This window comes from Schistocerca piceifrons, chromosome 10 (assembly GCF_021461385.2).
Source record: "Schistocerca piceifrons isolate TAMUIC-IGC-003096 chromosome 10, iqSchPice1.1, whole genome shotgun sequence".
NCBI lineage: Eukaryota > Metazoa > Arthropoda > Insecta > Orthoptera > Acrididae > Schistocerca > Schistocerca piceifrons.
The window spans coordinates 127,374,599-127,401,985 of NC_060147.1; the positions used below are offsets into that span (position 1 = coordinate 127,374,599).

At 45.0% G+C, this 27,387-nt stretch overlaps 1 protein-coding gene across 1 annotated transcript in view; it reads left to right on the forward strand.

Moving 5' to 3' along the window:
* Positions 1-27,387, forward strand: part of LOC124718757 — a 578,644-nt gene that overhangs the window by 281,790 nt on the left and 269,467 nt on the right. The gene's annotated exons all lie outside the window — the stretch shown is intronic.

Here is a 27,387-nt window from a genome sequence, read left to right on the forward strand (position 1 = left end):
CGAAGGACTGTTCTTACTTTCGCCTGATTCGGCCCCACGTTACGTGCAATTGCACGAGTGATGATTGAAGGACCCCGCTCCACATGCTGCAAGACAGCTTCCTCAAATTGCGGCGTTCTTACCGTGCGACGGCGTCCCTGTCCAGGTAATCCGCTAAATGAGCCGGTCTCACGCAGACGTTGGTACACAGCAGCAAAGGACGTACGATGCGGGATACGGCGATTAGGATATTGCTGTTGTTGATAAACCCGCTGTGCAGCTCGTCCGTTGTGGTGCGCTACGTAGTACGTACCAACCATATCAGTGTACTCACTCCAGGTGTATCGGTCCATTAATAAACAGAGACAATGCACTACTACACTGGTGGACAGCAGTTGTCTACAGCTGAAGAGCGTAATACGCCACCTAACGTTAGCGACAGCCCCGGACGGTGCACAAGTCCCGCCCAATCACCCCCCTCCACTGCAGTCCATGTCCTAAGCTCCGCCCATGGTCTGCCGCATGTTCCAACATCAAAGTTGTTCGTATCACAGATATGCCAGTCATAACAAGGGAGAAAATCAGTAGTTAGTACGAAATACAGTTTTTCCGGTACCATTGTGAAAAGAATTAAAAATATGTTCATTGAATATGAGAGTTTAAAAATCATCAATAAGAAATAAAAATAAAAATTTTTTATTTCATGAGCATTCATCAGCATTATATAAAAAATGCGATATTTGTTAACTGCAGTGAGCGCAAATTTCCGTCACCTCGCGTAGTGTAAGAAATTCTGCTGGGAAATGTTGATTGGTAGATCGCCAAGGATGCTGTCCATTATCTCGATTGTCTAAAGTCAATGTTGTGCATAAACAAGGAAAAGTCGATGTCTTGGTTTGTTTCTGATTACCTCATTAAGACTCAAGAAGATAAGAGTGGTATAATGTGGAAATGCGTAATGCAAGCAGTCAGATATTTATGCAGTGACATTCTTCATTAGTATTTGCCCGTGTAATGGGTGAATGTTTACTTGTGAACTCTTAGCTTATAGCAGACACGAGATTACTTTGAGTTCTTCTTCAGTGTTCGAGAGCTTTAGAGCTGCCTATTGTTAAACATATGTACATAACTTCGTCAGTGTCATTCCAGCACATCTTATCGTATTTTAATGTCTGTTAGATATCAGTTTTGACAGCAGTTGGCCACAACAGTCAAGATTAGGTACCTTGTGTATGATAACTTTATTGAGAGTGCATATCTATGTTTCATTTTGACAGTATTACACAAACTGCTAAGAAGTACTAACAGCACAACACTGCTAGTATGAACAACTGCGGTGAAACAAAAAACGACGAACAAAAACACGACAGCGACGAGAACTACCAAAGATCATATTGATGCGCTCTTGGTTGGTGTGGCGGGGGGTAGGTGTGGAGGGGGTAAATGGGTGGGGCTTGTGCAAATGTCCGGGGCTGTCGCTAACGTTTCCTCAATACGCCCTCTAAGAACTGAAGCTCAAAATACAGCCTCTAACAACTGAAGATCGTAATATGCCCTCTAACAACTGAAGATCGTAATACGGCCTCTAACAACTGAAGGGCGTAATATGGCCTCGACCGGTTTAAATAATCCTCATGGGAAAAAATGACATTAGGGAAAAATATTTGTTTTGATGTCCCATTTAACCTCCCAGAGTCTGTCGGTTTAAATACTTTTCACACTGTAGAGTGATTCAAGGCCATACGCTCGCTGGTTTCTTCAGCGAAAGCACGTCCCAGAGCACTCGTTTACTAGCATTTGATAGTGGCGGGAGGCCAAAAGGTCAGCCCGCACCGGACAAGGTCCCCGTCTCGGCACCGAGACTCCTCCCCCCCTCCCTCCCCCTCTCCCCCCGCCCACCAGCGCCAGCGTGCCGCAATAAACGGCCGCAGACTCCGCCGCAGAGCAGAGCCGTAACTCACGACGGCTGGCGACCGCGCCAGGACGCAGCGGCGCATCATGGCAGCGCCGGGGGATTCCCCCAGAGAAAGCGGGACGGCTGGATGGCTGGCTGGCTGGCCGGCGAGCCTACACGCGCGTCGCGACGCGGCGCTCGTGACCGGAATGCGGCGCAGCCCGCTGACGCCTCAGGCGTCGTAATTTCTGGAGTCTTCTCCGCGCCCGGCAGCTGATGGAAGATTCATGCAGCACCTTCTGTCTAACAGGATGGGGCTTTCCACGGTCTGATTTTTTCTGGTCACGTCCACTGCGTCCGCTTCGGCAGCAAGTCGTACGTCATTGTAAATTATACCCACAAATTTCAGTATGAAGTAGTACGTGTCTTGCATTCACATAGCAGGAGTTGTGAGCTCCCCATGAAACTTGCATGTGCTGCATTCCCAACGTGAGTTAGGTATTAGAATTTGTTTATCCCCAACGAAATTTGGGTGTACAGTATAATACAAATGGCTATGAGCACTATGGGACTTAACATCTTAGGTCACCAGTCCCCTAGACTTAGAACTACTTAAACCTAACTAACCTTAGGGCATCACACACATCCATGCCCCAGGCAGGATTCGAACCTGCAACCGCAGCGGTAGCGCGGTTCCGGACTGAAGTGCCTAGAACCGCATGGCCACAGCGGCCGGCGAGTGTAATACACATCTTTTTCCTCAATGATCGCATTACAAGTTAAAAATGTAGAGTCTGTATCGTCAAGTCCATTGTACCTCTGGAAAACGTTTACATATACTATTTTGCGAAATGAATCGAAGTAACTCGTTGAAATATATCTTTGAAATATATCTTTATTGTTTATTTTTTACATCATGTTCCACCTATGTTCGACACAGGGCGCTATCATTGAGAAATACACTACTGGCCATTAAAATTGCTACACCAAGAAGAAATGTAGATGATAAACGGGTATTCATTGGACAGATATATTATACTAGAACTGATACGTGATTACATTTTCACGCAATTTGGGTGCATAGATCCTCAGAAATCAGTACCTCTGGCCGTAACAACGGCCTAGATACGCCTGGGCATTGAGTCAAACAGAGCTTGGATGGCGTGTACACGTACAGCTGCCAATGCAACTCCAACGAGATACCACAGTTCATCAAGAGTAGTGACTGGCGTATTGTGACGAGCCAGTTGCTCGGCCACCATTGACCAGACGTTTTCAATTGGTGAGAGATCTGGAGAATGTGCTGGCCACGGCAGCAGTCGAACATTTTCTGTACCTAAAAAGGCCTGTACAGGACCTGCAACATGCGGTCGTGCATTATCCTGCTGAAATGTAGGGTTTCACAGGGATCGAATGAAGGGTAGAGCCACAGGTCGTAACACATCTCAAATGTAACATCCACTGTTCAAAGTGCCGTCATTGCGAACAAGAAGTGGCCGAGACGTGTAACCAATGGCACCCCATACCATCACGGCGGGTGATACCGCCAGTATGGCGATGACGAATACACGCTTCCAATGTGCGTTCACTGCGATGCCACCAAACACGGATGCGACCATCATGATGCTGTAAACAGAACCTGGATTCATCCGAAAAAATGACGTTTTGCCATTCGTGAACCCAGGTTCGTCGTTGAGTACACCATCGCAGGCGCTCCTGTCTGTGATGCAGCTTCAATCGTAACCGCATCCACGGTATCCGAGCTGATAGTCCATGCTGCTGCAAACGTCGTCGAAGTGTTCGTGGAGACGGTTGTTGTCTTGCAAACAGACAGACTTTAGCGTAACATTTCTACTTCTCTGTAACGACCACATTTCATTCAGTACAGCGTCCTATTTGCAACAGCCCAAGTATTTTGATCAGTGTAATTGTTATTGACACACTCAAACGCAGATGATGTACTTTTTCTGGTCATGGCTTTTCGAGTTTTAAATATTCTTTTGGCGGGAGTAAAATCTAAAAGTAAAGTTAGTGGTAGTATTTATGTGAACTAAGTGTGTTTTTAAAATTTAATTTGAAATGCATTGTATATATTTGATACTAATTTTATCCGGCTCAACAGTTACGTCGCAATCTAACACTCATTTTGTTTTCTCTGTTCTCTAAAATTGTCACCGTGATAATTATGATCTAAAAACGATAAATTTTTGTAAATACGGAAATTTAGAAGCTAAAAAAGTTGAAAGTAAACAAATGGTAATATGTAGCTATTGTGCTCATTAAAATCAAAGATGTAAGGATGATGGTATCATTTTCGTTGTTTACGTTCATGGTATATGTAATTGCATGCCTGATGTATTAGTATTATGTAAGAGATTTTTGATAATGACGCTGTTTACCAGGGATCACAGTATCTGTCCTCTAACAAATCATTTAGCACTTTTATCAGCTAGCCTATGTGGCAGATTGTTAATCATATTGTATTGCCATTATCTTCTTTACAAGTACTTTAATTACATCACTGAAGTGCTTCGCATACGTCGCTGCATACATCGGAAACTATATGATACACAGCAGGTATATAAACGCGGAACAATTACTGTGGTAAGATAATAGTATCCAGTTGCTAATAACCGGAGTGCAAATACTAGCCATTCTTCAGGTTATGCTGGTTGTTGAAAATTAGTATTTCTATATCAAACTTCCTCCTCAATTATTATGAGAAGCAAATTATTCTGTGATAGGGGCATCTGTAGCTGCCTACTTTCTGCAAGACCGCTGTCTTTTGAGCAAATTTTATTAAGGTACTGCCCGTTTTGTGTCTGATTCCATATAATCAGGTGCGTATAGACAATGAAACACGGTAAACAACAAAGAAAAAAAACACAGAAGGCGCAGCTACTTAGTTACCATAATGGCGATAGGGCGGAAAGTCAGTGAATAAATAGTTGGTGAACGTAATACATTTGCATGACAGCAAATCAACACGACACGGAGGGGACTAAACGAGCCGCACTAATCACAGGCGACGTTTACAGAGTGTCTGTGTATTTTATGAATAAAAGTCCGCCGGCCGCGGTTTCCGAGAGGTTCTAGGCGCTACAGTCTGGAACCGCGCGACCGCTACGGTCCCTTGTTCGAATCCTGCCTCGGGCATGGATGTGTGTGATGTCCTCAAGTTGGTTAGGTTTAAGTAGTTCTAAGTTCTAGGGGACTGATGACCTCAGAAGTTAAGTCCCATAGTGCTCAGAGCCAGAGCCAATAAAAGTCCGGCGACTGTCTTTAGTTCGGTTTTTCAGGTTTTCATATCCAATACGTATTTCAGAGCAAGAACTCTGCCACCATCGTCCCTTAGGAATACTTTTAAGTTTGTCATTGTGAACTGGTAAAGCGGATGCACGTTCGCAAGGTTGTGTTTTTATATAAAAGGAAAATATAATCATATGAGGACTAGGTAAAAGACTTGCCCCGGCATTAAAAGAGGTGTACATTTCTAAGACGTTTGTCCCTAAGTCCACTGTGAAATTTCTCAAAGTTTTTTGGGTCTCATCGCACATATTTCATCAGAAAACTGATGAAAACATTCAGAACAAATATCCTTTGTAGTGAAGGATATTACATTAGACCATATAGTTTGCTACGTTGGAGACAAAAGATTTGTGTCATATGCTGTAATGTTCTTAGAGTCTCAGGAAATTGCACACTACCTGACAAAAGGACTAAGTACCTAGAAGGGGACGAGCAAACGAGATGAAAAATCAGCGATTTGAGCAGGTATGTGATGGTATTTTAGTGATCACAAAATCTAGTCAAATTAACGAACAAATTGGCAGTTTGAGTCCACTTGTCAGTATGAAGATGCAGTTGAGAAGGGTGTCATAATGCCGTTGCTTTCTCTACTGAGACATGCTGTTGTATCTGGTCTTTCATATCATGGATACTGGCAGTGGGGCAGAGTTGTCGTCCACGCTGATCCCACAAATGTTCTGTCAGGAACGGATTTTCGGATCTTGTTGGCCACGAGAGTGCCAACGGCTTTCCTGCGGTGGCAACACTGGTTCCCGTCAGATCGCCGAAGTTAAGTGCTGTCGAACGTGGCTAGCACTTGGATGGGTCACCGTCTGGGCCTGCCGAGTGCTGTTAGCAAGCGGGGTGCACTCAGCCCTTATGAGGCCAACTCACGAGCTACTTGATCGAGAAGTAGCGTCACCACTCACGAAAACTCAGAACGGCTTGGAGAGTGCTGACCACATGCCCCTTCGTATCCGCATCCAGTGACGCCTAAGTGCAGAGGATGACACGGCGACCTATCGGTACCATTGGGCCTTCAAGGCGTGTCCGGATGTTGTTTGTTTGGACACAGGAGTGCCTCGACATCCACGTGGGTAGTTCATAGAGATATATCTCATGTGTGGAAGAGCATTGTCCTGCTGAAAAATGCCACTGCATGAGGACGCAGTGTGGTGTCTCCGCCAGACACCGCACTTGCTAGGTGGTAGCCTTTAAATCGGCCGCGGTCCATTAGTATACGCCGGACCCGCGTGTCGCCACTGTCAGTGATTGCAGACCGAGCGCCACCACACGGCAGGCCTAGAGAGCGTCCTAGCACTCGCCCCAGTTGTACAGCCGACGTTGCTGGGAATGGTTCACTGACAATTACGCTCTCATTTGCCGAGACGATAGTTAGCATAGCCTTCAGCTACGTCATTTGCTACGACCTAGCAAGGCGCCATTACCCGTTATATTGAGCTTATTATACTTTTGTATCATCAAGAGCGATGTACTCCAATTATGGATTAAAGTTAAGTATTCTATCAGTACCTCCTGTTTTGCTAGTCTTATTTCTCTGACCTGTTCCAGACCTCACGCCAATCTGCGTGAGCTTAACGCGTGCCTTTCGGCTTCCTCTCATTGTGACTTGGCTGTCTTGCCAAGTCACAACACGCAGGATGGCCGTGACGTAGCGTTTTGCCGACAAATCCATCAGTCACAACCAGCCACGATTTGAAGTCATACCCGATCGCTCTTCACACCATGAGGCGAGGAGAAATACACAGTGGATAAATGGGACCCTTCCCAAGGTCACCGCCACGCTCGCCTAAGATGGTCATCTGGGATAGTGGAGAACAGCCATTCATCACTGAATGCAATGCGACATCATTCCTCAACACTCCGCGCTTCCCGTTCACGGCACTACTGCATACACTGCAGTCTGTGCTGTGGTTTTGACGGCAGTATACGCATGGGACGGTAATTCCCTAGCCCTACCGCTGCTAGTTTCCGACCAATGGTGCGGGACGACACATAATGTTGCAAGAAGTTCATTACTTGTACTGGGATGGGGGGGCACAGATGGGAAAGTGTCGCCACGAGCATGGTTCACAATACCGCTATCCTCTTCCTTGTGGTGATCAGGTGCGGTCGACCAGAACCATGGTGGTAAGTGTGCTCACCCTCGCACTCCCATGCGTTCGATCAATGGCCCACTCTCACTTGCAAATGTCCCACAGATCTGGTCCAGCCAGCCAAATGGAGACCCAGTCGGTCAGGTGCTGATAACGCTGTCTCATACGAGTACGCGGCATCGCGTCCTTCACAGTGACCGCTCAACATCTGACGCTGTTCGCGCCCCTTAAACGAGGTGTGGCTATAAAACAACAGGACTGCTGCTGACACGGAGTATGTACGCATGCGCCAAAGACGAAAGGCCAATAGCTGTCAACAGTGAAGCTATCTCAGCCGAATGCGGCATCTCTGGCGTAGGTAGATAAACCTCTGAGTCAGTGGCTTTCATATACGTAATTCTGTTTCACCAGAGAAATGATAAGTGCAATAACAATGAATTGTCGTGAGGTTTCACAGGAAACTTGCAAAAACTGCTATTGAAACGTATCTTCTACTAAGACAAGTGTATGGCAAAGGTTGCTTATCGCTTGCGAATTTTTGAAAGGTTAAACGTTTCCGCTATGGCAGAGGAGGCGCTGAAGATGACTCACGCCCGGGACGCCCTTCAGCATCAAGTTTGTAGTTGTTGTGGTCTTCAGTCCTGAGACTGGTTTGATGCAGCTCTCCATGCTACTCTGTCCTGTGCAAGCTTCTTCATCTCCCAGTGCCTACTGCAGCCTACATTCTTCTGAATCAGTGTATTCATCTCTTGGTCTCCCTCTACGATTTTTACCCTCCACGCTGCCCTCCAGTACTAAATTAGTGATCCATTGATGCCTCAGAACATGTCCTACCAACCGATCCCTTCTTCTAGTCAAGCTGTGCCACAAACTTCTCTTCTCCCCAATTCTATTCAATACCTCCTCATTAGTTATGTGATCTACCCATCTAATCTTCAGCATTCTTCTGTAGCACCACATTTCAAAAGCTTCTATTCTCTTCTTGTGTAAACTATTTATCGTCCATGTTTCAGTTTCATACATGGCTACACTTGATACAAATACTTTCAGAAAAGACTTCCTGACACTTAAATCAATACTCGATGTCAACAAATTTCTCTTCTTCAGAAACGCTTTCCTTGCCATTGCCAGTCTACGTTTTAAATCCTCTCTACTTCGACCATCATCAGTTATTTTGCTCCCCAAATAGCAAAACTCCTTTACTACTTCAAACGTCTCTTTTCCTAATCTAATTCCCTCAGCATCACCCGACTTAATTTGACTAAATTCCATTATCCTCGTTTTACTTTTGTTGATGTTCATCTTATACCTTCCTTTCAAGAACGAATGAAAATATCGAAAAATTAGGTAAAGTGGTGCAATCAGGCCGTCATTTGGGTATTCTACCGATGGCTGAAACTGTAGGAATTGATGAAGAATGTGCAACGGAAATTTTGCATAACCTATTTCCGGTGAGTACAGCGTATGTAGAACTAGTGCCGAAAATTCTCACGATCGAACAAAAAGGAGCTCTTCAAAATGTTTTTACTGATAGGGCCCAAATTCACCAAGAGCGATAAAAGATGAAATGAGCAAAATCATCATTCAAAGTGATATTCATGGAATGATGTATCTTTACTGGATTCCTGAAGCTCAGTCTGTTAATCAACATTACGACCTTGAGGTTATCGCTCAGCTCCATGATAAAATGAGAAAAAAATGCCCCGAATTGTGGAAGAACGAGTCATGGGTTCTGGGCCAAAACAACGCACTGGCACATCCTGCACTGTCTGTTAAGAGGTTTCTGGAGAAGTTCGGCATCCCAGTATTAGACTACTAGCCTTATTAGCCTGACAAAACACTGTGTGACTTTTCTCTGTTCCTCAAGGTCAAACCTGAATTAAAAGGAACAAGATTTCAGTCCATCCATTGAAGCAGTGAAAGGAAAAGCGGCATGCATCATCAAGGAGCTCGTGGAGGAAGACTTCCAGCCCTCTTCCCATCAATGAAAACTCCAAATGTAACGTTGTAAGGATAGAGGAGGGGAATATATTGAGGATGACAAAAGTTAGATATGTATGTTCTTGAATTAAGATGTTTCACAGCAGTAATCCCGCTATGTTATCGCCATAGCTCGTATATTTCACCAGGTCTGTTAACAACACTGACCACGAACAACACTCTTGTTACCCAGTGGCTCTTCTACCTGACACAGAGAACTGCAACTCTAATCATTTACGTATTCGTCTATGGTGTGTATGTATACGAAGTTACATTGACGTCCGATTATGTCTTGTGAGTGCTCCGCGGTTTAATCAGACAGTACATACTCACAACGAAATGTGTCACAGGATAATAGAAAACGAGAGGCTAGAATGGGTTGGATGTTCCAAGCCAATGTTTGAGGCAAAATATTGAGCAACTCTGTGTATCTGCCACCCTTCTTTCCGCTAAGCCAGGGGACTTGTTACGTAATTGTTTAACTCGAATACGCAGGTCTATTCGGAATGTAAGGTCCGATCTGTCACAAAGTGGAAACCTCTGTGAAACTCAAAAATATTTTATTTGCAATAGTTAGCTACAACTTCCAGCTACTTGTCTACATAGTCGGCGCTCCGATTTAGACATTTATTAGAGCGTTGTAGGAATTTTCCAATACGCTCGTCACAGAAGGTAACCGCCTGTGCTCCCTGCCAATTCTCTACGCTGGTCTACAGCTCATTGTATCTGCCCGATACATTGTCTTTATAGCCAGCGGTACACACGAGCAGGGGCTCTATTGCAGGTGATCAAATACTTCCCGTCGAAGAGACTGCAGGAGCATCTTCATTGCCCCTGCAGAGTGCGGCCGAGAATTGTCATGCAGAAGGAAACGCATGACAGTTGTGTTATGCGGGCTGCATGACATCAGGCGAAATCTCACACCAGCCTCTCGTACTTGTCGGGAGACAAGCATCTTTACGTGTTGACTGCGCTCTCAGAACTGATAAGAGCGGGTTGACGCGATCGATGGGCATACTAGAGACATTGCCCCCATGCATCTGAGCAAAGCTTCATCGGATTTTCACTGTGGTTTCCATTTCACACCCCATCAGACCTTACTTTCCGAACAGCCCTCATATTTAATTTCTCTTTTAGTAACGCTCGTATGTTTTTACGTTTGCATAATAACAGAACCTGCCTTCTGTTGAGATTGTGTTAACAAGCCATACTGAAACGCCTTAAGGGGACCACACCCTGCCTACCTAACCCATGTTAATTTAGGCATATATTTGACCCATTTCTGAAAAAACTATCTGATGCAGGACCTTAATATTTTTACTGTATGTTACATGATGCTAATAGAGTCTACTTTATCCATTTTATAGTTTTTAAGAAATACCAGGTGATCAAAAAGTCAGTATAAATTTGAAAACTGAATAAATCACGGAATAATGTAGTTAGAGAGGTACAAATTGACACACATGCTTGGAATGACATGGGGTTTTATTAGAACCAAATAAATACAAAAGTTAAAAAATGTCCGACACATGGCGCTTCATCTGATCAGAACAGCAATAATTAGCATAACAAAGTAAGACAAAGCAAAGATGATATTCTTTATAGGAAATGCTCAATATGTCCACCATCATTCCTCAACAATAGCTGTCGTCGAGGAATAATCTTGTGAACAGCACTGTAAAGCATGTCCGGAGTTATGCTGAGGCATTGGCGTCGGATGTTGTCTTCCAGCATCCCTAGAGATGTCGGTCGATCACGATACACTTGAGACTTCAGGTAACCACAAAGCCAAAAATCGCACGGACTGAGGTCTGGGGACCTGGAGGCCAAGCATGACGAAAGTGGCGGCTGAGCACACGATCATCACCAAACGACGCCATCTGTCGGAGATTTTGTGAACTTTTTTGGGTTATAATAAAATCCCATGTCATTCCAAGCATGTGTCTCAATTTTTACCTCTCTATCTACATTATTCCGTGGTTTATTAAGTTTTCAAATTTATACAGCCTTTTTGATCACTTGGTACTTTTGTACATGAATGTAGTGACAGAGGTGGCTTTTTATGTCATGCAGAGTCTATGAAAATTCCATTCATTTATCTACGATAGTTTCTGATATAATGGGGCATATGTACTGAAAATTTTAATTTGCGGAAAATAGACTTTAAAGAAAAAAAATTACTACCTACAGTTAGTTAAAACTGTCCTGCTGCATATGATGGCACTTATTTGGCCTCTAGCAGGACTTCCAACTTCTTTTTCACCTCTCTGGATGTTTGTCTTGCTTTCTTGGCCGTATTAGATGCAGACCTGTCTGCATCGGCTATCCTCATTTTATCGCAATGTTGCAGCCCAGTGATCATATTTTCACCTGGATTAATTCCCAGCTGTTTCAGCACCCAACACTTTGCAATATTACCACAACTGAATGTAACAACAGCATCATGAACTCCTAGTTTCATTCTATGCATGCCTACAAATACAGTTTTAGGAAGGCGGTTCCAAATTATGCTGTTGAAACATTCATTTGGGTTCTGCGTCTGCCTATGCAGACATTTTCTTAGAAGGTCAGGATGAACCAAGTCTCTGAAAATAGGTTTAATTGCTGTAATAACAGCAGCAGAAAGGGAATGCTGCTGAGAATAAGATTCTCCAGTTGCCTCACCCCTATTGTATTTACACCACGAATTTTCTCCTGATGGACACAATCCATGACATGGCTTATCATCATAGAGGACTTATGGAAGAATATGGGCCAAAGATCTCTCTTTATTGCCTCCAGATTTTCTTTATTTCTCCCAATTTCCTGCCCATAGTATACCTACAAGTTTTCTATTTCAGTTTTGGTTAACCGACCCTGTCCGGTCAACAATTTTCCATCTTCTAATATTTTTGCTCTCGTATCAATAGTTAGCTTTCTCAGCCTTGTTTTGCTAATAATGGCGTCTCCATATGGCTTACAGTTGACAGTGGGTGACAGAAAAGTGGGCGTGGTACATAAACACACGTGGTAGGAAAATGCTGTTTAAATGCTCGAAAAAAAATTTTTTCAGCAAAATCCTTTTCAGGGTACTTAAATAAAACCTTAATCTATCGAAATATGATGAAAACCGAAAATCGACTTTTTTCGACCTGAACTACGGTGTGGTCCCCTTAAGTAAATGTCAGTAACAATGATAACGGAGCTTTCGTAAAAGAAAAGTCATACAGTTTTGCCCAAGAAAAACAGTCATCTAAAATTTCAATGTACTTTACGACGCTTATCAAATTATTTCTTCGGTGTATTTGTAAATCGCAGTGTGAGAAGCCCTGGAAGTAAACATCACCAAGTTATCCGGTTTTATTTGCTTCGACCGCTTTCAGTCTTTGTTACGAAAATGAGCCCTTCTACGACTGATGTTCCAATATGTCCCACACCCAACATCATATCTCTCCGCGGTGTTAGAATGTCTGCCCATGTCTGCTGCGCGCTCTATAATCCCTTCTACTTTATTCCGGTACACACAAAGATCAGCTCCAGTGCTGATTAAAATTCCGCCCAGGGAGTAAATAAACATGTCGGGAACGAGGCTCCTGCTAACCGTATACTTAGTATCGGTATCCGATAACAGATACCGCGCCGACCCGGAATCGCCTTTCCATTGCTACGCCATCCTCTTCTAAAGGAGATGGCTCCAATACTGACTCGTCGGTAATCTGATTGGGAGAAATGGCTCGGTCTCCCCGGACAAGAGCATTACATTTCGGACTGAACGGCATAAAGAAATAAGCTAATTACTTTCGGGCACGCGAGACTCATTAACTGTTGAGAGGAAAAGTTTTTATCGCCTTCCTACGCTCCGGAGCAGGCGGCACCGACGTCTATAGCATCGAGAGATTAATCGTAACTCTATAATTACTTCTGCATCCGAATTAGTGTTATTTTCGGAGCTCCTCACAACGATAAAGTTATGTTATAGAGGCTAGTTTCACTAGTAAAGACCAATTTGATCACAGTCTATTTATTTATTTACTTAACCTGATCAGATTAGGGGCATCAGGCCCTCTCTTACATCGGACCAGTGTTCCACACATGCAGCATTTCACACGTCAGAGTTACATCATCACAATAGTTTAAATAAGAAAATTAGATTACTCTAGTGACAATATGAATAAAGAGTAGTTAAAAAATGGTTCAAATGGTTCTGAGCACTATGCGACTTAACTTCTGAGGTCATCAGTCGCCTAGAACTTAGAACTAATTAAACCTAACTAACCTAAGGACATCACACACATCCATGCCCGAGGCAGGATTCGAACCTGCGACCGTAGCGGTCGCTCGGCTCCAGACTGTAGCGCCCAGAACCGCACGGCCACTTCGGCCGGCAATAAAGAGTACTGCCTAAGACCTAATAAAGTAAATGTTGGCAGTATTTTTACAGCAGGTGCTATACATACAGATTATGATAAAAGCAATAACAATAACAGTAAAAAAAATGAAATAATAATGATAAACACGAGAAAAATTGGCAATAGTAATGAAGATCTGTGCAGATGTACATTAATATCTTGGTGTGTAAAGTAGATGTTTACGAGTATAGCGAGTTTTCGGGAAGGGAGATTTAAGGAGCGGGAAAGAGGGAAGTAATGAGGTGAAGTGCATTCATGTACAGAGGAAGGCATTACTGTTGCTTAAGTAGATACGTCATTAACTGTTTTTTGAAGTCGGACATGTTTTTCAGTTCTCTAACATAACGAGGGAGGTTATTCCAGAGTCGGGTTCCCGCTACTGTAAAAGACTTGGAGAAGGTGACTGAGCGATGCAGTGGAACAGACAGGATTTTATTGTGATGGGAACGTGTGTTTCTGTCATGTTGTTCCGACATAAGCGTTAAGGACGAGGAGAGATATGAGGGACAGTGTACATTTATAAGGCAGTAGATGAGACAGAGTGTATGGAAATCTCTGCGTTTGTCTGCACGCACCCAGGACAATTTTGCATATGCTGGTGAAATGTGATCAAAAAGTCGAACGTCACAGATATCTCGGACACAGGCATTCCTGACCAGTTCCAGACGTCGCGAATTTTCCTGAGAGAGGCCTTGTAGGATAATATCGCTGTAGCCAGTGATTGCGAGTATAAGCGTTTGTACTAATTTCTTTTTAAAATCGAAAGGGAAGAGTTTTTTATATTTTTGTAGGACATGAAGGGATGCTGATGCTTTTTTGCACACTGCAGTTACGTGCTCTGTCCAGTTTAGATTTTCATCTATTATTATTCCCAAACTATTTGCCGAGGAGAGAAGTTAATATTTGTTCCATTTAGGATTATACGATTAAGTACAACTCTGAAATACTTAATATGGCAATTTGGTTACTCAAAAGACACATTAATTCATTCACACGAAGTTATTCACAAATAGGCCAATCTCCATAGTTTCAGAACACTAGTGCGCAAAAACTGCAAACCGCAGAGCAAGCCGACCGAAGTGGCCGAGCGGTTCTAGGCGCTACAGTCTGGAACCGCGCGGCCGCTACGGTCGCAGGTTCGAATCCTGCCTCGGGCATGGATGTGTGTGATGTCCTTAGGTTAGTTAGGTTTAAGTAGGTCTGAGTTCTAGGGGACTGATGACCTCAGCAGTTAAGTCCCATAGTGCTCAGAGCCGTTTTTCCGCAGACCAAAATGAGACATATCAGTAGTTAGCGGATCACTACATGTTTCTGTATCTACATGATCACTCTGCAAGTTACACTTACGTGAATGGCAGAGGGCTCACCGAATCACCTTCATATTAGCGCGGGGAAAACGATCACTTAAATCTTTCCATTGGAGCTCTTGCCACGGAGCGGGATAGGTCGTCTGTGTGTTGTTGTTAACGCTATCCTTCAGTCCACCTACCTCGATAGGATTCTTGCCGATGTCCCTTCACTCTGTGGTAGCAGATACGTGCTAGGCAGTGTAAAGGAGCGCTGATGAAACCACTACCTAATACCTACCACACACAGGCCGCGTAATTCTGGTTGAAAGTCCGTTCCTGAAAGTTCATGACACAAAAATTGGGCGTTCGGGATGTTCAGTCTACCTGCAGAAAAACGTTTAAAAGTAGATTGTTTTTTATTTATATTGAAACACATGACGTGGCTATCAAGTCCGTATTTACTATGGTGAAACGTTATCATTGAAAATTCACTGTCTGTATAACAAACATTCACTCGAAAAGCAGCCAGAATTTTAGCAAGTCCGACCCGACTAATTTTCACGTTCTACCAGTCACAGACCCGCAACTATTCGCGAATTAAACATTCGGTCGTTTCAGAGATCTGCTTCGTAAGAAGTGCTCGCCAAAATATTCCGTACTGAGTACGAAACACGCCACGCGGAGTTGTTACTACGACCAGAAAGTTCACACGCTGGTATCTCTCAAACTATTTAACTTAGAAACACCAAACTTTCATTAAAATGTTCGTAACTCCAGTCGCTGCAGTCACGATATGTTCGAACCGAAATTAGCTCAGTATTTCCTCATGCTACAGAGTATTTTTAAGGAGCGGTCTGACATAGTGTTATCCGTAGACCGGCTAGCAAGCGACTCTCCCGAAGTATTCTCCTCTCTGCCCACTCCTCTATTCGTATGGGGACAGCTTAATTCTGATTGGCTGCTGAACTAAACGACCAATAAGAACGTTCCTTCCTGACCACTATCGCGGCAAATCTTGCCTTATCCAGTCACTAATTTGATAGTAATTAACATTAGCAAAACTTCAATTTCTTGTATTATGTTTAATCAAAATAAGCAAAGCGTGAAGTATTCTTCAAGTTGATAAATAAACTTATTCCGCCTTCAACTTCCATTCGAGCTGCTTTTATACAAAAGTATGCTAACACAGACATTCGTCACCTGAATAACTTTCCCATGGTTCGTTTGTACAAGGTTTTACGTAAAATGAAATATTATATTTTAATGTTTGTCCCACATACATTCTCTCAATCATTCTCACACACTCACACAACAAAATATGTGGTGTCACCGCCAGACACCACACTTGCTAGGTGGTAGCCTTTAAATCGGCCGCGGTCCGTTAGTATACGTCGGACCGGCGTGTCGCCACTATCAGTGATTGCAGACCGAGCGCCGCCACACGGCAGGTCTAGAGAGACTTCCTAGCACTCGCCCCAGTTGCACAGCCGACTTTGCTAGCGATGGTTCACCGCCTACATACGGTGTCATTTGCAGAGAGGACAGTTTAGCATAGCCTTCAGCTACGTCGTTTGCTACGACCTAGCAGGGCACCATATTCACTTACTATGTCTTCTCAACAGATAATATTGTGAATCATGTACCGTCAAGAGCGACGTTCATCATTAATGGATTAAAGTTAAGTACCAAACTAATTACGTCCGCTTTCTGAATTCTAATTGCTTTTCATGTTCCAGACCTCGCGTCAGTACTTCCCTCCTCACGCCAGCCTGCGTGAGTTAAAACGCGTCCATTTCGGCCTCTACTAGTAACACGGTGTTGGCTCTTCTGCCAACACAACATAGAGCACCCAAGACGGCCATGGCAAACCATGACGTGGCTGCCCAGATCATAACCGAACTCGCTCCTTGTATATCAATTCGGCCAGCTGGAATTTACACAGCTACGTGGAAAGGTTGAGGAGGCGTGGCATAGCGAATCCCAGGACATAACTCACGATCTCTAAGATCCACTGGATACCAGCGCCTGCATTGGCGTCTGTGGAGGCTACCTCACGTACTACCACGGGTGTTTCAGCATTGATCTGGTAAACGTAATCATTTCATGTATTTCATATGCACTGTTTCAACAACAAATCTTGAGTGAATCACTAACCCCTAGAGTGTCTAATAATTTTTCTTCCGTCAGTGTATTAATAGCGGTGATGGAGAGCACGGTTTCAGATGCGCCTTATAGATGCTGTAGCGTGACCTCACTATCCGTTTCCCCCGTTTCAGCGCTTCTTTCACTCGCGGCGGAGCAACTCCGCTAATTGGAGACCGGGCCACGCACCGCGCAGCGCTCGTTAAACCCACGCAGGGGCCATTTGCATCACAAAGGGCGGCTCCCGGCTGTCTCTGAGACTTTCCGCTACGCCCGGCTAATTCGCCAATTAAGGATCCGACCTGCGACACGTCCGGGACACACGGTTAACACGGAGCGTCTGCTCCACATCACTGAGAATCGGATGTTTCAACAAGCGTTCAAGACGAGAAATAGAATCTGCACCACACCCAAATACTCGCTTCTTTACAGTCTTGCACGAATACACATATACCTGTGCACTCGTGAAGAATAAATATTGTGCGTTCCACAGGGTAGAACTGGAATTAGTTCAATATACGCTATCTGCCTCATAGATAAATATTCGGAGATGGTGTTCCATAGGGAAGTATTCTACGTCCGCTACTCTTGCAACCTGCCTCACACCTTAATACGGTTGAAACTTGGTTTGTGGTACCTACACTGCCGGAAAAAAAAATTGCAACACCAAAAAATACACTACTGGCCATTAAAATTGATACACCAAGAAGAAATGCAGATGATAAACGGGTATTCATTGGACAAATATATTATACTAGAACTGACATATGATTACATTTTCACGCAGTATGCGTCCATAGCTCCTGAGAAATCAGTACCCAGAATAACCACCCCTAGCCGTAATAAAGGCCTTGATACGCCTCGGCATTGAGTCAGAGCTTGCATGGCGTGTACAGGTACAGCTGCCCATGCAGCTTCAACACGATACCACAGCTCATCAAGAGTATTGACTGGCGTATTGTGACGAGCCAGTTGCTCGACCTCCATTGAGCAGACGTTTTCAATTGGTGAGAGATCTGGAGAATGTGCTGGCCAGGGCAGCAGTCGAACATTTTCAGTATCGAGAAATGGCCTGTACAGGACCTGCAACATGAGATCGTGCATTATCCTGCTGAAATGTAGGGTTTCGCAGGGATCGAATGAAGGGTAGAGCCACGGGTCGTAACACATCTGAAATCTAACGTCCACTGCTCAAAGTGTCGTCAATGCTAACAAGAGGTGACCCAGACGTGTAACCAATGGCACCCCATACCATCACGCCGCGTGATACGCCAGTATGGCGATGACGAATACACGCTTGCAACGTGCGTTCACCGCGATGTTACCAAACACGGATGCGACCATCATGATGCTGTAAACAGAACCTGGATTCATCCGAAAAAATGACTTTTTGCCATTCGTGAACCCAGGTTCGTCGTTGAGTACACCATCGCAGGCGCTCCTGTCCATGATGCAGCGTCAAGGGTAACCACAGCCAAGGTCTCCGAGGTGATAGTCCATGCTGCTGCAAACGTCGTCGAACTGTTCGTGCAGATGCTTGTTGTCTTTCAGACGTCCCCATCTGTTGACTCATGGATCGAGACGTGGCTGCACGATCCGTTACAGCCGTGTGGATAAGATGCCTGTCATCTCGACTGCTAGTGATACGAGGCCGTTGGGATCCAGCACGGCGTTCCGTATTACCCTCCTGAAACCACCGATTCCATATTCTGCTAACAGTCATTGGATCTCGACCAACGCGAGCAGCAATGTCGCGATACGATAAACCGCAATCGCGATAGGATACAATCCGACCTTTATCAAAGTCGGAAACGTGATGGTACGCATTTCTCCTCCTTACACGAGGCATCACACGTTTCACCAGGCAACGCCGGTCAACTGCTGTTTGTGTATGAGAAATCGGCTGGAAACTTTCCTCATGTCAGCAAGTTGCAGGTGTCGCCACCGGCGCCAACATTGTGTGAATGCTCTGAAAAACTAATCATTTGCATATCACAGCACCTTCTTCCTGTCGGTTAAATTTCGCGTCCCCAGCACGTCATCTTCGTGGTGCCCCTAGACTTAGAACTACTTAAACCTAACTAACCTAAGGACATCACACACATCCATGCCCGAGGCAGGATGCAAACCTGCGCCCGTAGCAGCAGCGCCGGACTGAAGCGTCTAGAACCGCTGGGCCACAGCGGCCGGCCGTACGAAATCGCAACTGCAGACCGTTACTCCAGGTGGAAGTCCATTGTCTCTAAGATGCAGGCAGTTTGGTTAGAGGACCTCACCTGGTGTCCTTCTAATCAACACACGGCCATCACTGGCACTAAGGCAGAACCAGCTTTCATCTGGAAACACAACGGACCTGCACGATGCCTTCCAATGAGTTCTGGCTTGACAGCGCTGAAGTCGCAAATGGCGGAGATATGGGGTCAGTGGAATGCACGCTACAAAATGGTTCAAATGGCTCTGAGCACTATGGGACTTAACATCTGTGGTCATCAGTCCCCTAGAACTCAGAACTACCTAAACCTAACTAACCTACGGACATCACACACATCCATGCACGAGGCAGGATTCGAACCTGCGACCGTAGCAGCCCCGCGGTTCCGGACTGCGCGCCTAGAACTGCACGCTACAGGGAGTCTGGCTCCGAACGGTCCCTGAAATAACCGATTTGAAATATTTCGTTCTATCACTGTGGTGCCAGCTGCTGCTGAAACTGCTGCTGCAGTTGCAGTACGATGCGCCAGATCTACACAGCGAACATGACGGGCTTCCCTCTCGGTAGAACCACAGGGCAGTCCGGAGCCCGGTGTTCTTGCGACCGTACCTTCCCGTGACCACCGCTGTTACTAATCATACAAAGTCGGTGCCACGTCTTACTGCACTATCGCAGAATGAACATCGAGCTTCTCGTAGCCCTGTTATACTACTGGCAATTAAAATTGCTACACCACGAAGATGACGTGCTACAGACGCGAAATTTAACCGACAGGAAGAAGATGCTGTGATATGCAAATGATTAGCTATTCAGAGCATTCACACAAGGCTGGCGCCGGTGGCGACACCTACAACGTGCTGGCATGAGGAAAGTTTCCAACCGATTTCTCATACACAAACAGCAGTTGACCGGCGTTGCCTGGTGAAACGTTGTTGTGATGCCTCGTGTAAGGAGGAGAAATGCGTACAATCACGTTTCCGACTTTGATAAAGGTCGGATTGTGACCTATCGCGATTGCGGTTTATCGTATCGCGACATTGCTGCTCGCGTTGGTCGAGATCCAATGACTGTTAGCAGAATATGGAATCGGTAGGTTCAGGAGGGTAATACGGAACGCCGTGCTGGATCCCAACGGCCTCGTATCACTAGCAGTCGAGATGACGGGCATCTTATCCGCAGGACTGTAACGGATCGTGCAGCCACGTCTCGATCCCTGAGTCGACAGATGGGGACGTCTGCAAGACAACAACCATCTGCACGAACAGTTCGACGACGTTTGCAGCAGCACGGACTGTCAGCTCGGAGACCATGGCTGCGGTTACTCTTGACGCTGCATCACAGACAGGAGCGCCTGCGATGTTTTGCTCAACGACGAACCTGGGTGCACAAATGGCAAAATGTCATTTTTTCGGACGAATTCAGGTTCTGTTTACAGCATCATGATGGTAGCATCCGTGTTTGGTGACATTGCGGTGAACGCACATTGTAAGCGTGTGTTCCTCACTGCCATACTGGCGTATCACCCGGCGTGATGGTATGGGGTGCCATTGGTTACACGTCTCGGTCACCTCTTGTTCGCATTGACGGCTCTTTGAACAGTGGACGTTACATTTCAGATGTGTTACTACCCGTGGTTCTACCCTTCATTCGATCCATGCGAAACCCTACATTTCAGCAGGATAATGCACGACCGCATGTTGCAGGTGCTGTACGGGCCTTTCTGGATACAGAAGATGTTCGACTGCTGCGCTGGGCTGCACATTCTCCAGATCTATCACCAATTGAAAACGTCTGGTCAATGGTGGCCGAGCAACTGGCTCGTCACGATACGCCAGTAACTACTCTTGATGAACTGTGGTATCGTGTTGAGGCTGCATGGGCAGCTGTACCTGTACACGCCATCCAAGCTCTGTTTGACTCAATGCCCAGGCGTATCAAGGCCTTTATTACGGCTAGGGGTGGTTATTCTGGGTACTGATTTCTCAGGTGCTATGCACCCAAACTTCGTGAAAATGTAATCACATGTCGGTTCTGGTATAATATATTTGTCCAATGAATAGCCGTTTATCATCTGCATTTCTTCTTGGTGTAGCAATTTTAATGGCCAGTAGTGTAGATGAGCTCGTTCAAACCCAGTGAGGTGTAGGCAATGGAGTCTTTGTTGTCTTAAAGGCGATCTTGACTAACACCAGCTCTCGACTTCCGATCTCAAAGGTCACTAACGCCCACGACCGTATTTAAAGGAAACCCAGTTTTCAAGCTGACAACGCCGCTACTAGCGCTCCTCATATGCGATAGGCGCGAAATGTGAATAGCCATTATCTTTAAGATGTAGAAACACGCCTAGCAACTTTTGTTTACGTCGCACGACTCTTAAACAAAACTAAACTCCTCCCGCACAGGCCATGAAGGCCCGACGGTACCGACCGGCCGCCGTGTCATCCTCAGCCCTCAGGAGTCACCGGATGCGGATATGGAGGGGCACGTGGTCAGCACACCGTTCCCCCGGCCGTATGTCAGTTTCAGAGACCGGAGCCGCTACTTCTCAGTCAAGTATCTCCTCAGTTTGCCTCACAAAGGCTGAGTGCACCCCGCTTGCCAACAGCGCTCGGCAGACCGGATGGTTCCCCATCCACGTGCTGGCCCAGCCCGACAGCGCTTAACTTCGGTGATCTGACGGGGAGCGGTGTTACCACCGCGGCAAGGCCGTTGGCCGCACGACTCTTACTTGGTGATTTTTAGTCACTATACTTTGCATTCCACAGGGTAGAATTTTAGATCTGCTGTTGTTGGGAGAGGTTAAATATGCACTATCCGCCTCACAGCTAAATATTCACTGTTGTGGTACTGTATGCTGATGGCTACAGATTTCAGCATGCTTGTCGGAAGTAATAGGCAGATGGTGTTCCACAAGGAAGCATTGAAGGTCCGCTGCTCTTGGAATCTATCCCACGGGTATATACGAAGGTTCGAACTTGAGTAGTGGGAACTAATTATTTACAATTTATAGAAAATATATCCGTGTCCCAAAGTTTTACTATCCTTCAAAGCAGTCACCAACATTGTGTACAGCTCGTAGCAGTGCCACTTGTGTTGATAGTCCGAGTGGAGCGGTCTACTGCCGACGAATCTTAGTAACAGGTGCGAAGCGAATGGCATGAAGTGGTTCATTCAGTTATTTAGGAATCAAGGTGAAGTCGCAAGGGCGTAAGTCCGACGAATGTGGTGGGCGGTACCACACCCCCGAGCCCAATCGATCGAGCAAATCGGTCGCAATTTGCGCCGTATTCGCCCGAGCAATTTTCTGCAAAGAGTAGAGAAATTCTGCAGAGACTGTTGTCGCGATTTTCTCTGTTTATTTATGGAACACATCATACGACCAGCCTATTGAATCCTTGTGGTCTCCTTTTTAGAGAAGGGTGTGTGATTTCTATCCGCCTCAATCATCATTACCCAAACTTGGCTCTATTTTTCAGGAAGATTCCCTTGTAAAACAGGCGAGACCTGCATTTTTCTTACAGTCCGGGCATGGATGTGTGTGATGTCCTTAGATTAGTTAGGTTTAAGTAGTTCTAAGTTCTAGGAGACTGATGACCTCAGATGTTAAGTCCCATAGTGCTCAGAGCCATGTGAACCATTTTGTTATGGCAAGGGCATACAAAAACTGCCACAGCATCTACTAAAATGCATCGACAGAAATGGTGATTATGTCGAAAGATAGCTGAATGTTGAAGCTGTAAACCGATCCACTGTGGAAATAAACAGGTCTACGTACTTATAAAAAAAAAGACCTTACTCTCGGGATTACCCTCGTACATATGTTCTAGCGTTTTTCCGTAGGTTTAATAAAGAAACAGATACATATGACAGAGGCTTTAGTTCTCCTTCACTATGTACAACAGTCTGCAGGTGCTGGGGTGACTTTTCGATTCCGCGACTGTAGAAATTACGTGGTTTTGGGCGAAGAACTCATCGTGACATGTTCGGAGCGCATTTTCATGCGGAAAGGAAGTTCCTTGAAGACTGTTCGATAGAGAGAAACGTGAAAATCTTAGAGTGCAAGATCAAATGATGGTTGTGGAATGCCTGCCCAACCCGACATCTGCACAGTGTTTTTGTCAGTTTAGCAGATTGCGGGCGGGCGTTACAGTGGAGTAGCATCAGTTACATCTCGAGCAAGCAGTTCGTAGTACATCACACCGTCGCTCTGCCACCAGATGCATAACATTATCTTTTCTGGATGCGAGGAGGTCTTTCTACGACGAATTGCTGCTTTGTCTGGACTCAACCATTCCCTTCTTGTCTTTATGTCAGCATAAAGAAACCATTTCTCATTACTAGTAGCGATATAGGATAGGAATGGTCGGTGTTGTTCACGAGTCAATTGATTACGAGCGAGCAGAGTTGCACGTATGGTCACCCACTGATTTTTCCGGTTTTGGCTTAGAGCATGAAATATCCATACAGCCAATCTATGAACCTGCCCCATTGCGTGAAAACGTCGCACGATGGTGGAAAGGTACCGATATGTGGATGACACAATCTGTCTTGTAGATGAAACACATAGCAGGATTGAAGAGCTCCACAGTAACATCAACACAGTACACCCACAAATCCACTTCACAACGGAAATGGAAAATAACAACAAACTAAATTTCTTTTATCTTACAATCACAAGAAACAACCACCAACATGAATTCTCCATCTACAGAAAACCCACATCCACAAGCACTCTGTTATCCACAGCTCATCCAACCACCCGAACGTGCATAAATATGCCAGTTTCACACACATGCTCCACAGGATAAACAGAACACCTCCTAAACCAGGAAACTACACACAGAAACTAAACATAATCAAACAAATTGCTGTTGACAACGACTACAATACAGACATCATAAACAAACTCAACAACAAGGTAAAACGGAAACATGCAGCACACACAGACAACGCAGCAGACCACATCACTTCAGAAAAAAAGAGAGTGATGGTACACACTAACATACAATAACAAAATATCACATAGAATAGGAAACGTCTTAAAAAAGCAAAGGATCACAATAACATTCAGAACAAACAATACAGCTCAGAAAAGACTAAGATCAGTCAGAAAAACCTCAGACAAATTCAGCAACGCTGAAATATATCAACTCACTTGCAACTGTTGTCAGGCCCACTACATAGGACAAGCAAGCAGAAATTTCCGAACGAGGTACACAGAGCACATGAGAGCTCTAAGAAGTGACAGCACACATTCAACTTTTGCAGAACATCTAATGAACAAAAACCATAAGCCCACTAATATCGAAAACGATCTACGCATTCTGAGAAACAGCAACATTCTATACCGACAACTAACAATAGAAGAAAATTTTCACATACAAAAGGCTATAGTCGAAGGGAAAAATGTAATAAATGAAAACACAACACTGTGCAACAACACACTCTTTACCGCTCTGAGAGAACTGACCAAGGACACAGAAGACACACACACGCAAAAGAACCACTTCCCCATCACACACAGAGACATAAATAATGAACAGAAGTCGTCGTAATCCGCGCTACAGTTTTTCATAGCCTTTCTCGCCACTTGCGATACGCCTCTCGCGACACACGAGAACAGCAAGATGGCGCAATATTCTGGATCAGTAACAAAGTTTTGTTTTTCTGTGTAAAAAGCAGCAACACACCATGCAACGAACGTGAGTACACGAATAGCTAAGCAACAGCTAAATACACACCAAAATAACTGGTTTCCACAACACTATCACAAACCCAAGTGTATACTGGTGACATACGAAGTTCACCTTTGAGTATTTGTTTACTAACAGCCGATCACATGGTTGCAGATGGCATGATGTTCGCTAAGTAAAATGACGACAACAGAAAAAAGAGCACAGAAAATATGTCACGAACAGTGCCAATAATTGCTTAAAACATGCTGTAGCATACGATAAATAAGGTAGTATGAAAGTCTCAATATAAAACTATATTTCAAAAATGTAATAATGTTTTGCTGTGTTTGTCAAACCATACCATTTTCTGCGTGTTTCAGATTTAAAAACCCCACTGATAATGGTGATATTTGTCGCCGAAACTGGTTTGGGATGATAAAGAAATAAACGAATAACAAGGTGTTCTGCATCAAGGCGGACTCAATTTGATACTACTGACCTGCATCAAACTGTGAAGGTCTTCCTGAATGTCGAGACCCACTAATGTCAAATCGATTCTCCTTAAAACGAGCAAACCATTTTCTTGGTGTACTCTGTCAAATCGTATTATCCCCACACATGGGGCAAATGTTAATGAGTACCTTTGCTGTCGTCACCCCTCCATTTTCTAGCGTCCACAGCTCCACTCACTACCTCCACACGACGAAACGTCAACATGTGAACTCAAATAGCAACAGTGTACCACAAACATAAAATTACAATCGATAAATAAACCCATAGCAACCGAAATATCAACAAGCAAATCGAAAACTTATGCACCCCTCCATTTTCTAGCGTCCACAGCTCCACTCGCTACCTCCACACGACGAAACGTCAACATGTGAACTCAAATAGCAACAGTGTACCACAAACATAAAAATTACAATCGATAAATAAACTCATAGCAACCGAAATATCAACAAGAAAATCGAAAACTTATGCACCAACCTAATAAAAGGGCATACATCAGGCGGCCGAAATCCGCAGAATGGGACTTCTATCCAGTGATGCGCTATGCACATTCCTGAATTTGAAATTGAAGTAACTAGACCTTTACACCTCCTGAGGAGGTCTCCAGCATTAGAAAACGAAACCTTATGCACAGAAACGTTTCCTCGTCCAAGGCTCAACGTTCACAAAACAGAATTGGCCGAAGACCTTTTTTTTATCCGGTTCTGGAGTTGGATGCACGTGTGCTAACAGCAGACTCGTTCGAACTGATGCAACATTGATCGTGTGGCGGACGCGGTGCAGAAAACCCGCCGGCACGTGTAGTGTGTGGATGCTGCACGCAACGATGACGTGAAACATGTATGGCTGGCGGCGGACCAGCTCTGAATGAAACATGAGCGGCCGCCGTATTGTGGGTGTGGTTGGTACTGTAGCCGCCGACGAATGTCCCACGTTTACATTCGCTGCTATCCGTCGGCGGCGGCACAGCAAAACACTAGTGACAGCTACAGGGTGACTTCCACTGCAGCTCTTTCATCCTGAGCACTATAAAGTAGAAATGAAACAGACACACTTGAAGTGTTAAGTAGACATCGGACATTAACATCAGGTGCCCGCAGGACACATCACACAAATACCGCATAACACCGCTTCTCTCTGTCTCTCTCTCTCTCCCTCTGGCCTTTAAAATTGCTACACCACGAAGATGACGTGCTACAGACGCGAAATTTAACCGACAGCAAGAAGATGCTGTCAAATGCAAGTGATTAGCTTTTCAGAGCATTCTCACAAGGTTGGCGCCGGTGGCCACACCTACAACGTGCTGACATGAGAGACGTTTCCAACCGATTTCTCATACACAAACAGCAGTTGACCGGCGTTGCCTGGTGAAACGTTGTTGTGATGGATCGTGTAAGGAGGAGAAATGCGTACCATCACGTTTCCGACTTTGACAAAGGTCGGATTATAGCCTATCGCGATTGCGGTTTATCGTATCGCAACATTGCTGCTTGCGTTGGTCGAGAGCCAATGACTGTTAGCAGAATATGGAATCGGTGGGTTCAGGAAGGTAATACGGAATGCTGTGCTGGATCCCAACGGCCTCGTACCACTAGCAGTCGAGATGACGGGCATATTATCCTTACGGCTGTAATGGATCGTGCACCCACGTTTCGATCCCTCAGTCAACGTTTGCAAGACAATAACCATCTGCACGAACAGTTCCACGACGTTTGCAGCAGCATGGACTATCAGCTCGGAGACCATTGCTGCGGTTACCCTTGACGCTGCATCACAGACAGGAGCTCCTGCGATGGTGTACTCAACGACGAACCTGGGTGTGCGAATGGCAAAACGTCATTTTTTCGGATGAATCCAGGTTCTGTTTACAGCATCACGATGGTCGCATCCGTGTTTGCTGAAATCACGGTGAA